Source organism: Bombus flavifrons, unplaced genomic scaffold (assembly GCF_040668555.2).
Source record: "Bombus flavifrons isolate JBK064 unplaced genomic scaffold, iyBomFlav1_principal scaffold0031, whole genome shotgun sequence".
In the NCBI taxonomy this organism is placed as follows: domain Eukaryota; kingdom Metazoa; phylum Arthropoda; class Insecta; order Hymenoptera; family Apidae; genus Bombus; species Bombus flavifrons.
In genome coordinates, this window is record NW_027184776.1 from 104,516 (window position 1) to 115,427 (window position 10,912).

At 39.4% G+C, this 10,912-nt stretch overlaps 1 long non-coding RNA gene and 1 pseudogene across 1 annotated transcript; both read right to left on the bottom strand.

The window, feature by feature from the left end:
- Nucleotides 1-6,057: 6,057 nt before the first annotated feature.
- Nucleotides 6,058-6,661, bottom strand: LOC138189382 (uncharacterized). Its single transcript, XR_011176035.1, has 3 exons — nt 6,522-6,661; nt 6,240-6,364; nt 6,058-6,131 (listed from the first exon to the last, which is right to left on the bottom strand). It is a non-coding gene; the product is annotated as an uncharacterized LOC138189382 (long non-coding RNA).
- A 190-nt stretch (nt 6,662-6,851) lies between these two features.
- On the bottom strand, nt 6,852-10,337 carry LOC138189384 (angiopoietin-2-like; annotated as a pseudogene).
- Nucleotides 10,338-10,912: the final 575 nt, after the last annotated feature.

Here is a 10,912-nt window from a genome sequence, read left to right on the forward strand (position 1 = left end):
GCGCAGGCAGGAAAGTTCGCTTTCCCGATCGTTTCCAGGCAGGCCTTAGATAAGCTAACATTTAGATCTACCTGCGACATAGATATAAGGAAAAACGTTATCACTGGTAAGGGGGTACTGTGGCGGCACGGGTCACGGAACTTTCCGACGGCTCCGGATACAAAGCGCTACGCTGTCAAAGCGCGACACCGACGTGCTCAACGTGGGATCGATATCTTCACGCTCTTTTCGCCGAATTCTCGGAAGAGCATACACGTGCCAGCCGCGGCGGCACATCTAATGAATGCACGCTAGTGGGGGATATCGATGGGCAACGAAGGGAAGAGTCTGTTCGATCCGGAACAAAAGGACAAGCAGTCTGTCTCGAGCCGTTAAATAATAATGTCCTCAGTGCCATTGCGTAGCAAACGCGTCGATTGAACTCTCGGTGTCAATTGTTAGTAGTTAACAGTTAATAGTTATTTGTTGACTCTTCTGTTAAATTGTTTCTTAATAAACTGTTGTTCGTTAAACATCTGAGTATTCCTTATGCACCTATCACGACATACCACCTCATACTTAACGCCATCGCTACAGACTGGCGCTGATGGCAAAACTACGTAACATTATTTACAGCGCATGAAGCAAACCGTGTACACATCTCTGAACTTTTGAACAGTTTCTTCCACTTTTTCCTATGAATGTCTTTATGCGATATCCAGGTTGCATTGAAATCAATCAACGTTATTAAAGTCGTAGATTTGGCGAAGTAAATTAAATATTTTCAATTCTTTTTTAAACTTATATGTCGGGTTTACATTGGAAATAGGGTTAGGGGCGTGAAACGAATCTTCGTTTGGATTACACATTGTCGATAAGCAATAGAGAAGAGATTGACTAGTGCAGATACGATTATCATAGAATTGGACAAGTAACCGTGGTAATTAGATACTCGAGAAACTAGTGACAATGATCCTAGGTTCAATAACGAATCCGCGGTCGACGGGATGATGGATGAACGTGCTCGCAAAATCTAAGTCGGACTCTTTGTTAAAACGTGGAATATCCACCGAGCGTACAGACGCTAAGTAAGTCGCTAATACGATCTCACGAGAGAATGACTTTTCGTCGCGATGATGCTGCAGAGGAAAACTATAATGGGGTGTGTCTAAGGACACGAGGTCATCGGATTCGTCGAGGATAGTCTTCGTTCAGAAAGTAAGGGAAATTGACGTTGCTGCTAATTGGTCAATCTCCAAATTGGTGATTAGAAAAAGATGCTAGCCGCCCTCCAGGGAAAGTTGCTCGTGGGAGACGTCGTTCGTTGAAAAATAGGTCTCCTCTATCTTCTCGTAGTTGGGACAAAGACTGTTTGTTTGAAGGACTTTAGTTAGCTAAATCTTAAGATTTATAACGGGCCCTCAGGCTAGCTGAAAGTGTACTGCGGAGAAGCATCGACATCTGGCAGTCATCTTTTAAGGAGAGTTATAGAATTACTTTATACCTTTGTTAGGCAAAGCGTTCATCCCGTGACCGTGGCTACGTTCGGCGACTGGCTATCGCCTTGAGCCCAAGCTCATTATCACAAATCTTGAACAAATACAATCGGATCGAAAGACGACAATTGTTTAATTACGCCTATGATAGAATCTAGATTACGGTGTTAAGGGATTTTCCCGGGGTTCCAAAGGGAAGGCTCCGATGTCCTTTCATCTCCGACACGGCCATCCTGACTATCACACGTCCTCGTGTGTAACTAAAATATTGCAATTTTTTCTTTTTTTTTTTTTAACATTAGACTCGACGTAACTGATATTATTTACCATTCAATTAAACGTTCCAAATAAGACGAGGGTCCATTTCGACAACGAGATTTTGTTCAGAGGTTTGACAAGCAAGGAAATGAAGGAGAACTAAAATTAGTGGCGTTATAATTTGTATTCAAAGTGCTAGTTGCATTCTGTGAGTTATCAGTCAGATCGTAACGACACGACAGATCATTTTTGATTTCGTACACGGGTGAATCTCAGTTTGTTGGATCGTGTTACTACGTTGGGCGTATTACGAAGGCGCAGAGTGTCCCACTTTACGTATTACGAAGGCGCAGAGTACCACACTGGGTGCACGACCACAACGTGGTATTAATGATCCTCTGAGGTCCGTGAACTTGCATCGTTATTATCACCGTCGTTGTCATCATCGTAGACGTCTAACTCAGCAGGAACGCTGCTGTCTGGCATCTTCCTCAGTCTGTCATGTCTGCCCTTATATGATCTTTTGCCGTCTAAGGTTTCTAAGGTGTACCTATCTCCTTCCAAAATCTCTGCTGTCCTGAACGGACCTCTGAATTTCGGATCTAGCTTCGTTTGGTTCCTTTCCTCGTTTTTACGTAATACAAAATCACCAAGGTTAAACCTAACTACTTGAGCCTTATTTTTGTCGAACCTATCCTTATCGTATTTGGCACTTGCTTCTATACATTTTATCGCCTGTCGTTTTACATGGGAGATTTCTACTTCTCTTTCTTCGATGTTGTCGGGTACGGACAAGCCGTAGGGTCTCGCTGTTTTACCGATTAACAGTTCCAATGGGCTCGACTTAGTCACGCGGTTGGGGGTACAATTTAAAGCCAGTTGTGTTTCCCCTATCGCGTCTTGCCAGGACCTTCCGGTCGTTTCTATTGTTGTGAAGGTATTTTTTAGCGTACCCATGATACGCTCTACCTGTCCATTGGCCCTGCTAGCACCGGTTGCTATTAAGTGGAGTTTAATATGCTTGTCTCTGCAAAAATCTTGAAATTCTTTGTCCGTTAAACATCTTCCCTGGTCCGCTATTATCCGGCAGGGGCTGCCGAATAAGAATATAGCGGACATGAGTGCTTTAATGGTATTAAGGGAGTCTATCTTACGGGTGTGGTGCAAGTATACGAACTTGGTGAAGGCGTCGACCAACACAATGACATATTCCTTCGCGTCGTTTTTACCGCTTAGTTTGCCCGTGATATCCATGTGAACCGTGTGCCAAGGTATGCTGGTCTTAGGTATGGGTGTAGTTCGGCTTGTATTTTGCCTGAACTAGCCTTAGAAACTCGACAAGCATGACAGTTCTCAACGAATTTGCGAACGTATTTCGCCATTCCTTCGAACCAGTAATACTCGTACAGTTTCTCGAGCGTTTTATCCCATCCTAAGTACATAATTGACTGGTGTACATGGCTGATCACGGACCACCTAAAGCTTCTTGGGACAATGGGCAAGCAGAGAGTTCTGCCTCTTCTTTGTATTTTACGGTACAGGGTGCCGGATCGTAGTTCGTAGGTGTTCGCGATGTCGTCCGCAAGCTCGTCGTTCCGCAACTTATCAACGATTTCGGTAATTTGGGGGTTGCGACGTTGCTCCACTAAGAGCCAGTCGTCGGAGATTTCGGCCAGATTGATTTCCTTTTCGGCGATTTTGTCGATCGTACGGTGATCCGAGTCTACGTGGTTCCACGAAAAGAAATCGGCGTGAGCCATTTGTTTGCCTTCCCGATACATAATGTCGAAGGTGAAAGTTTGCAGGTAGGCCCACCACCTGTAAACCCTGTCGCTTAAATGTACCTTATTACTGGATGCCTTCAGGGAATTCCAATCAGTGACAACGAGGAATTCTCGACCGTGTAGGTAATGGCGGAAAAGTTTGACGGCGTTTACAACCGCCAACGTCTCCAGTTCATAGGAATGGTATCTAGATTCCGCGGGGCTAGTCTTTTTACTGTAATATTCTACTACTCTATTTTGACCTTCGACCTTATACATCAAAATAGCCCCATATCCTTCAGAACTAGCGTCGGTATGTAGTTCTATCGGGTAGTTGGGGTCGAATATCATTAACACCGGTGCTTCGGTCAGGACGGAAATTACCTTTTGCCTTATTTTTTCATGTTTATCCGTCCAAGCTATGCTTTTGTTACCGGAAGTAAGCGCGTCCAAGGGTTTCATTATCTGTGAGAATTTAGGGACAAATTTTCTGAAGTAAGAGGCTAGACCTATGAATTGTCTGAGCTGTGTGACGGTCGTTGGCGCAGGTAAAGAGCTCAGGGCGTGTATTTTACCCGGGTTGGGGCGAACTTCTCCGTCACGGATTACATACCCCAAATAAAGTACCGAGGTCGTTAGAAAAGAACATTTTGAAAAGTTGAAAGAGAATCCGGCTTTTGCGAGGGTATCCAATACGGTGTTCAATCTTTCTAGGGCTTGATCTATCGAGTCGGCAATAATTAGAACGTCATCCAAGTAAACAACAACATATGAATACGCAAGGTCGCCTAAGGCATTGAGAATGGCCCTCTGAAAAACGGAAGGTGCGTTTTTCAATCCGAACGGCATGGTTAGGTACTCGTATTGTCCGTCGGGTGTAACGAACGCCGTATACTCCGTCGAATTAGGATGAATGGGAATCTGATGAAACCCGCTGGCCATGTCTAAGCGAATGAAGTATCTGGCCTTTTGCAATCTCGCGATCTGATCCGCGATGAGGGGTAGGGGATACCGATCCGCGACCGTGTTTTTATTTAACTCTCGAAAATCTACACACAGTCTATCTGAGCCGTCCTTTTTCTTCACGAGTATCATGGGGCTCGCGAACGGCGAATTACTGGGCCTTATGATTTTTGCATCGATTAACTCGCTGATTCTCTCTCGCACTGTTCTTCGTTCTTCCTCGCTGAGTCGGTAGGGCCTTCTTTGTACGGTGATGTTGGGATCAATTATTCGAATCTCTAACTGGCCTAGAAAGAATTTCTAAGAATAGAAATCAATCGGCTCTTATCATTACCACATACTTCGGTGTCTACTTTATCAAAATCAATCTCATTTTCGACGGTTTTATGGCAAGCATTGACTGTCTTCGTTTTGCGGATATCGAGGCCGTTGGGCGTAATGATTACATCGAATCTTACTATCTCGCGACCAATCATAATATCGTACTTTAAATGACTATCGTCAAGGACGTGAAAAGCTATCTCCAATGTAAAATCGTTAATACGTACGACGGACAAAATCTGGGACGTACTTTTAACGCAGGTATTCCCGATTCCTTGCATTACTATTACATCAGTCGTTCTCTTACCGGAAAATTTCGAGGCTACGGATTCTTTAATTAATGAGCACTCGGCTCCGGAATCGAAGTAAAACGGAAACGACTCACCCAGATGACTCAAACTACCAATTGGCGGCTTCATCTCACAGAAGTCGACTCGGGGTTTGTTCTTGAGGCTGGATTTTCTGTCTTGTTGTTGCGGACAAGCTGGTGCGATATGGCCCTCCGCCTTACACTTGAAGCAAACCAGCCCCAAGAACAATCCCCGAGTCGACTTCTGTGGGATGAAGCCGCCAGTTGGTAGTTTGAGTCATCTGGGTGAGTCGTTTCCGTTTCACTTCGATTCCGGAGCCGAGTGCTCATTAATTAGTGTTATTATTGTTATTGTTATTGTTATTGTTATTGTTATTGTTATTGTTATTGTTATTGTTATTGTTATTGTTATTGTTATTGTTATTGTTATTGTTATTGTTATTGTTATTGTTATTGTTATTGTTATTGTTATTGTTATTGTTATTGTTATTGTTATTGTTATTGTTATTGTTATTGTTATTGTTATTGTTATTGTTATTGTTATTGTTATTGTTATTGTTATTGTTATTGTTATTGTTATTGTTATTGTTATTGTTATTGTTATTGTTATTGTTATTGTTATTGTTATTGTTATTGTTATTGTTATTGTTATTGTTATTGTTATTGTTATTGTTATTGTTATTGTTATTGTTATTGTTGTTGTTATTGTTGTTGTTATTGTTGTTGTTATTGTTGTTGTTATTGTTGTTGTTATTGTTATTGTTATTGTTATTGTTATTGTTATTGTTATTGTTATTGTTATTGTTGTTGTTGTTGTTATTGTTGTTGTTATTGTTGTTGTTATTGTTGTTGTTATTGTTATTGTTATTGTTATTGTTATTGTTATTGTTATTGTTATTGTTATTGTTATTGTTATTGTTATTGTTATTGTTATTGTTATAATCGTCTATATCATTGCTGTTGTTGGTCCTTTTGGTTTAATCACCATCGTGGCACGTTTCAAAGTATAATCCCAACCTCTCCAACGGAACCATACGATACCTTTTATTAAATAACAGATAGGAAGAATTGTCTTTTGTCATTAAACGGATAATACGAAACATGAATGGCTGGTTGTACGTGACGACATTATTTTGTAAGCAATCATACCTTGTCGAGCGGTTAAATCCTGAGGATCGTTCAAATAAAGACCGTTTAATCCTCGTCCGCACGATTTCCACCACCATCCGCCTTTTAGCATGGAAGCGCAGTTCAACGATGACCTATCGTTGTCCCTGTGTGAAATGAAATATCGTCTCGAACGAATAGTTGACTCTTATTACGATTAATCTATCCGATATTATCCGTTCTTCAATGCTTTTTGCTCTATGCTTTCACATAACCGAAATTGTCATTTCATGCATTCTAACAAATGAAGAAATAACGTGTTACCTGTTGTACGTGGAAAACGGATTATTGTACGAACCGTACCATGGATCGTTTAATGAGTCACCGGCATTTCCGTCGTAACCGTCAATCTCCAATTTATAATATTCTCCTTCTGAATAGATTTTGAAGTGAGAGTACTGTGCGTACCTAAACGAAAGTACATAGATATATAATTTTTGTATGCGCACGGATATACGGATGTTCCGAAACGTTCTATATCTTAAATGTACAGAGAAAATCGTCTTTGAAATCCTCTCCGATCTATTCTACACAGACATTAAAACGTCCGAACTTCGCATCCAAAATCAGTTGCAATTGTAATTTTGATATTTCTTACATTTTGTTACCTTCGAAATCTTCGAGTTCCACCCGAAGCATGTAATCTTCGTTGTTAGTTAACATGTATATGTTTTCGTTGCCAAGCCAAAACTCTCGAGCAGGATCACCAAAACCGTTTTTATAATCAGCCCAATCACGATTGAAATTTTCTCTTGGCTCGCCGAAATCGTCTCTTCTTTAAATAACCTAGGAAAAAGTGGAAATTCTTTTTCGAATTATGATATAAAAGAAGTAGGAATATTAAATATCTTTTACCAACGAACGCGGCTGTTTATTGTACGCACAGTTATTCTTTTTCTGTAACGACCTAAGAGTATAAGCTATCGATTCTACATTGATCCTACATTGATTCTACATTGCGAAATATACTTTTTTGGGAAAAAAAGCCCGTTCTATCACACTAGTTTTATCTCGATGCATGATGCACACGCGTATATACATATTATAGTATTTGGACGAATCTCTGTTTTACCGTCCAACCTCCTTCGGCGATATCCTGCTCGCAATAAACCTTGAGAAACCAATAGGTTGTTCCACGAATTTGAAGATAATAGACACCGCTATCTCTCATGCCAGCATTTAACAAATCAACACATGAATAGTCCTGTAACGTTAAACAATATGTACATGTATTATCGTGTTTGTAAGCATTGATAATATGGAATAACGCTTTCTTTTTCTTGCGTAGATTTTTCACTCTGTTACATATTACGTACATAGATTAGTAGTTTTCTCTCTTTTTACAATATTGTTATACATATTTAATGTTTCAATTATACAATCGTATTGTAAAAACTACTTTTCTCTTTCTTTCCTTTTATTTCTTCTAGAAATATGGTATAGATTTTCAAAATTCCCATAAAGGAAGGATTAATAAAAATTTCACCGACAGGGACTTTTTACGAGCCATATTCGAACGTTTCAAAGTTGATGGTTGTACGTGATGCACATGTGTACATTATAGTGACTTTGTGTGTTATTTACGGTTTGACGAGACGAGTAATTACGAGCAACTTTAAAATGACCGTTTAAACGAAACATTCAGAATGTTAATCGATGTATTACGTAATAAATTTTTCAAATCTGAACATTTCTTTGTGTTATAGCACATACGATATGTACGTGAACGAAGGTGGGCATATGCGTAGGCATGTCGTGTATTCTATAAGTGATTTAACTATACTGTGTATGCACGATAAAATGCATATGTTTAAGATTCCTTCTTTCTCTCTCCAACCCCTTCACCCTTCCCCCTCCCTACACAATCACTCCTTTTCCGTAGTAATTGGGCCTCCCCTTGTCTACACATTCTTCACATAGAAATACAGCAGCGTTGTTGTTACGTTTACTCTCTCATCTTCTTCCGTTTCATCGCGTTCGTTCGCTTATTCGCTTACAGGGTCTTACAAGGTAACTAAACTATAGAAAAGAGAGAGGAAGAAAGAAAAAAGTATGTTTGCATAAAAGTCATGCGGTATATCGATTATTCCACTTTGGTCGGTTAAAAACCAAAGAAGAAATGAGAAAAATATAAAATACCATATAAAAACTGTTTCTAATTCGTTTGAACGGTGCCGATTACCAGTGACGTTAATTGGTACGGGTTGAGAATGTTTTTGTTGTTTATTACCTTAACATCTTTGTAATTAAAGAATGCATCGGTGGTAAAGGTGGAATTTGCTGTACTTGGTTTGTTTTTGACACTTGGAAATATAACAATGGAAATATAACGATTTTTAGACGATGATCGCTGCGAACTCGGTGATAATGGGGGGCCTATTGAAGGATTGGCTGTCGAGTTGGAGAAATTAGTGGAACCAGCTATATTGCTTGAATTAATGAAATTATTGATCGATACGGCGTTCGACGAGGTCGAGGAAGACATGGACATCGACACAGACGAAACAATGGTAGTCGGATTGACCGGTAAAACGGTTGTTTCAACTGCAATGTCATCAGAGAGTTCAACGTATCTGTGAATCGAAAGAAATTCGTTCTACATGAAACATAATAATTAATTACATAGCAATGTAATAATGGTGTTTCGTTAGTTGAACGTAGTATATTGTCGCTACACTTTCTACATATTTATTTATTTATTTATTTACTAATATTCTTTTACATCGTTCTTTCACGCATCATATACCTATGTATAATAATATATTGGAATATTTACTAACAACAGATGCAATCAATTCGAAATACGATTCTTTCACATTACACGAAACGAAAGATTTCTTTTCATCGAACGGAACAAAGCAAACAGATAAAGATAGAAATACGTATGTACATTGTCTGTTATTATTAGAGAGAAAAGATTATTTCTCGAAAAATGGAATGGAACTGACAACGTCGTAAATGCCTTTGGTTTCTATATTATTTCGTAACATGGTGTATGATAATAAAAGCAAGCGAATAAAGTATCAAAGAAGGAAAACTAACCTATTGGAGTCGTATTCGACAAGGCGATCGATCGTGGGATCTAGCAGCAATTCCGCAGGTATTGGACGCTGAGCAAGGCTAGCTACATCGTCCTCCTGCTTTCGAAGTCTATTCTCCACTCCTTCTAAATTTTCGATAATCTTATTCGTTTTCGATCTTAAATCCGCATGAATTTCACTGATCGCTCTTTCTTGTCTTTGCGTTTGTGTAAGTAATTCATCGGATTTTGGCAAGAGATCGTCCACGGAACTTTTCGTGCCAACCTGTCGAAAAAAGTATAATACCTATCTATATGGAATGCCGTCAAGTGGACATGTAAAATTGTGCATGCGGTCATACAACGTGATTAACACGGCAGGTAAACAGTGAAATTAACAATTTAGCCACATCTTCTCAGCTTACCACGACGTTCCAGACTTCATCCATTTTCTCCGATACAGTCAACAATTGGATATATTTGTTCGACGAGTCGATCGATTTTACTCTGCCTTGGTGGTGGCGGCTCGGTAGTTGTCGTTGTTGTTGTTGTAACGTTGAACGCCGGTCGACCGTTCGTACTTCCTCTCACTAATATCGCATCGTGCACGTCACTCATCATGTTGTAAATAGTTCCCAAACGATCGGAAACCAAGTTTACGTGAAACTGTAACTTTCTGTCCATATTGTTTGTCGCTTGCCTTAAATTTTCTATCCCGATCGTAATGTGATTTATTACTTCATTACTCATCGCTTTAGTGATTTCGATTACGCTCATACATTGACTGGCTTTTTTTCGCTGGCTTCGGCATTTATGTCGTCATTTTGTAACAAGTTATTATCCAATTGATGTTTCAAATCGATCAATTTATTATCTATATCCGATACCTTTTGATCAAGTGACAATAATTTTTCACCAAGAGTGAAATCGGATGATGATGGATTTTCTCGCTTCTGATGGATTGCCTGTAATTTCGGACCTGTTTTGCCAAATAAATGCCAATTTATACGATAAACTTGAACAGCGAATGGCAACCGTAGAAAGAAAAGAAGAAGAAGCATCAGTAAAAAGATAAAAGTATGGAAAAGAGACAAAGAGAACGAAAAAAGGGGAGGGGGGAAATACAGGGAAAGCAGGCTTGTATACGTGTGTACATATGTAGGTATATACCTATACAATAGGTATATATAGGTAGGTACCTATAAACTACACGTAAATACAATTGTTAAGTAAACGATATAGATAAAAGAAAACCGGCTGTAAATGTAATACAATTCAAACGACAATTTGTAGTTGCGATCCATGTTTGTTCTAACCGAGTCGATCAGTCCAATATTTTTTTTTTTTTTTTTTTTCTTTTCTTCTTCTATAGATACGTCTGTTAACGAATTTCTGTTTTTACGTATTAGCATTTTATGTACATACATACATACGTACCGCTTCTGATTTCACTGTCATTTTTATCATCGCTCCTTTTTGTCGAGTATGCAGATTCAGTTGAAGAAAATTCAATTTGATGAGAATTGAAAAGTTTTAGATCTAATGTTCGTAGCTTTGTAATAACTGCATCGGTTTTATCGATATTATCATTCACGCGTGAATCCAAAGCTTCCACTCTTCTCATCAAGTGTTCCAC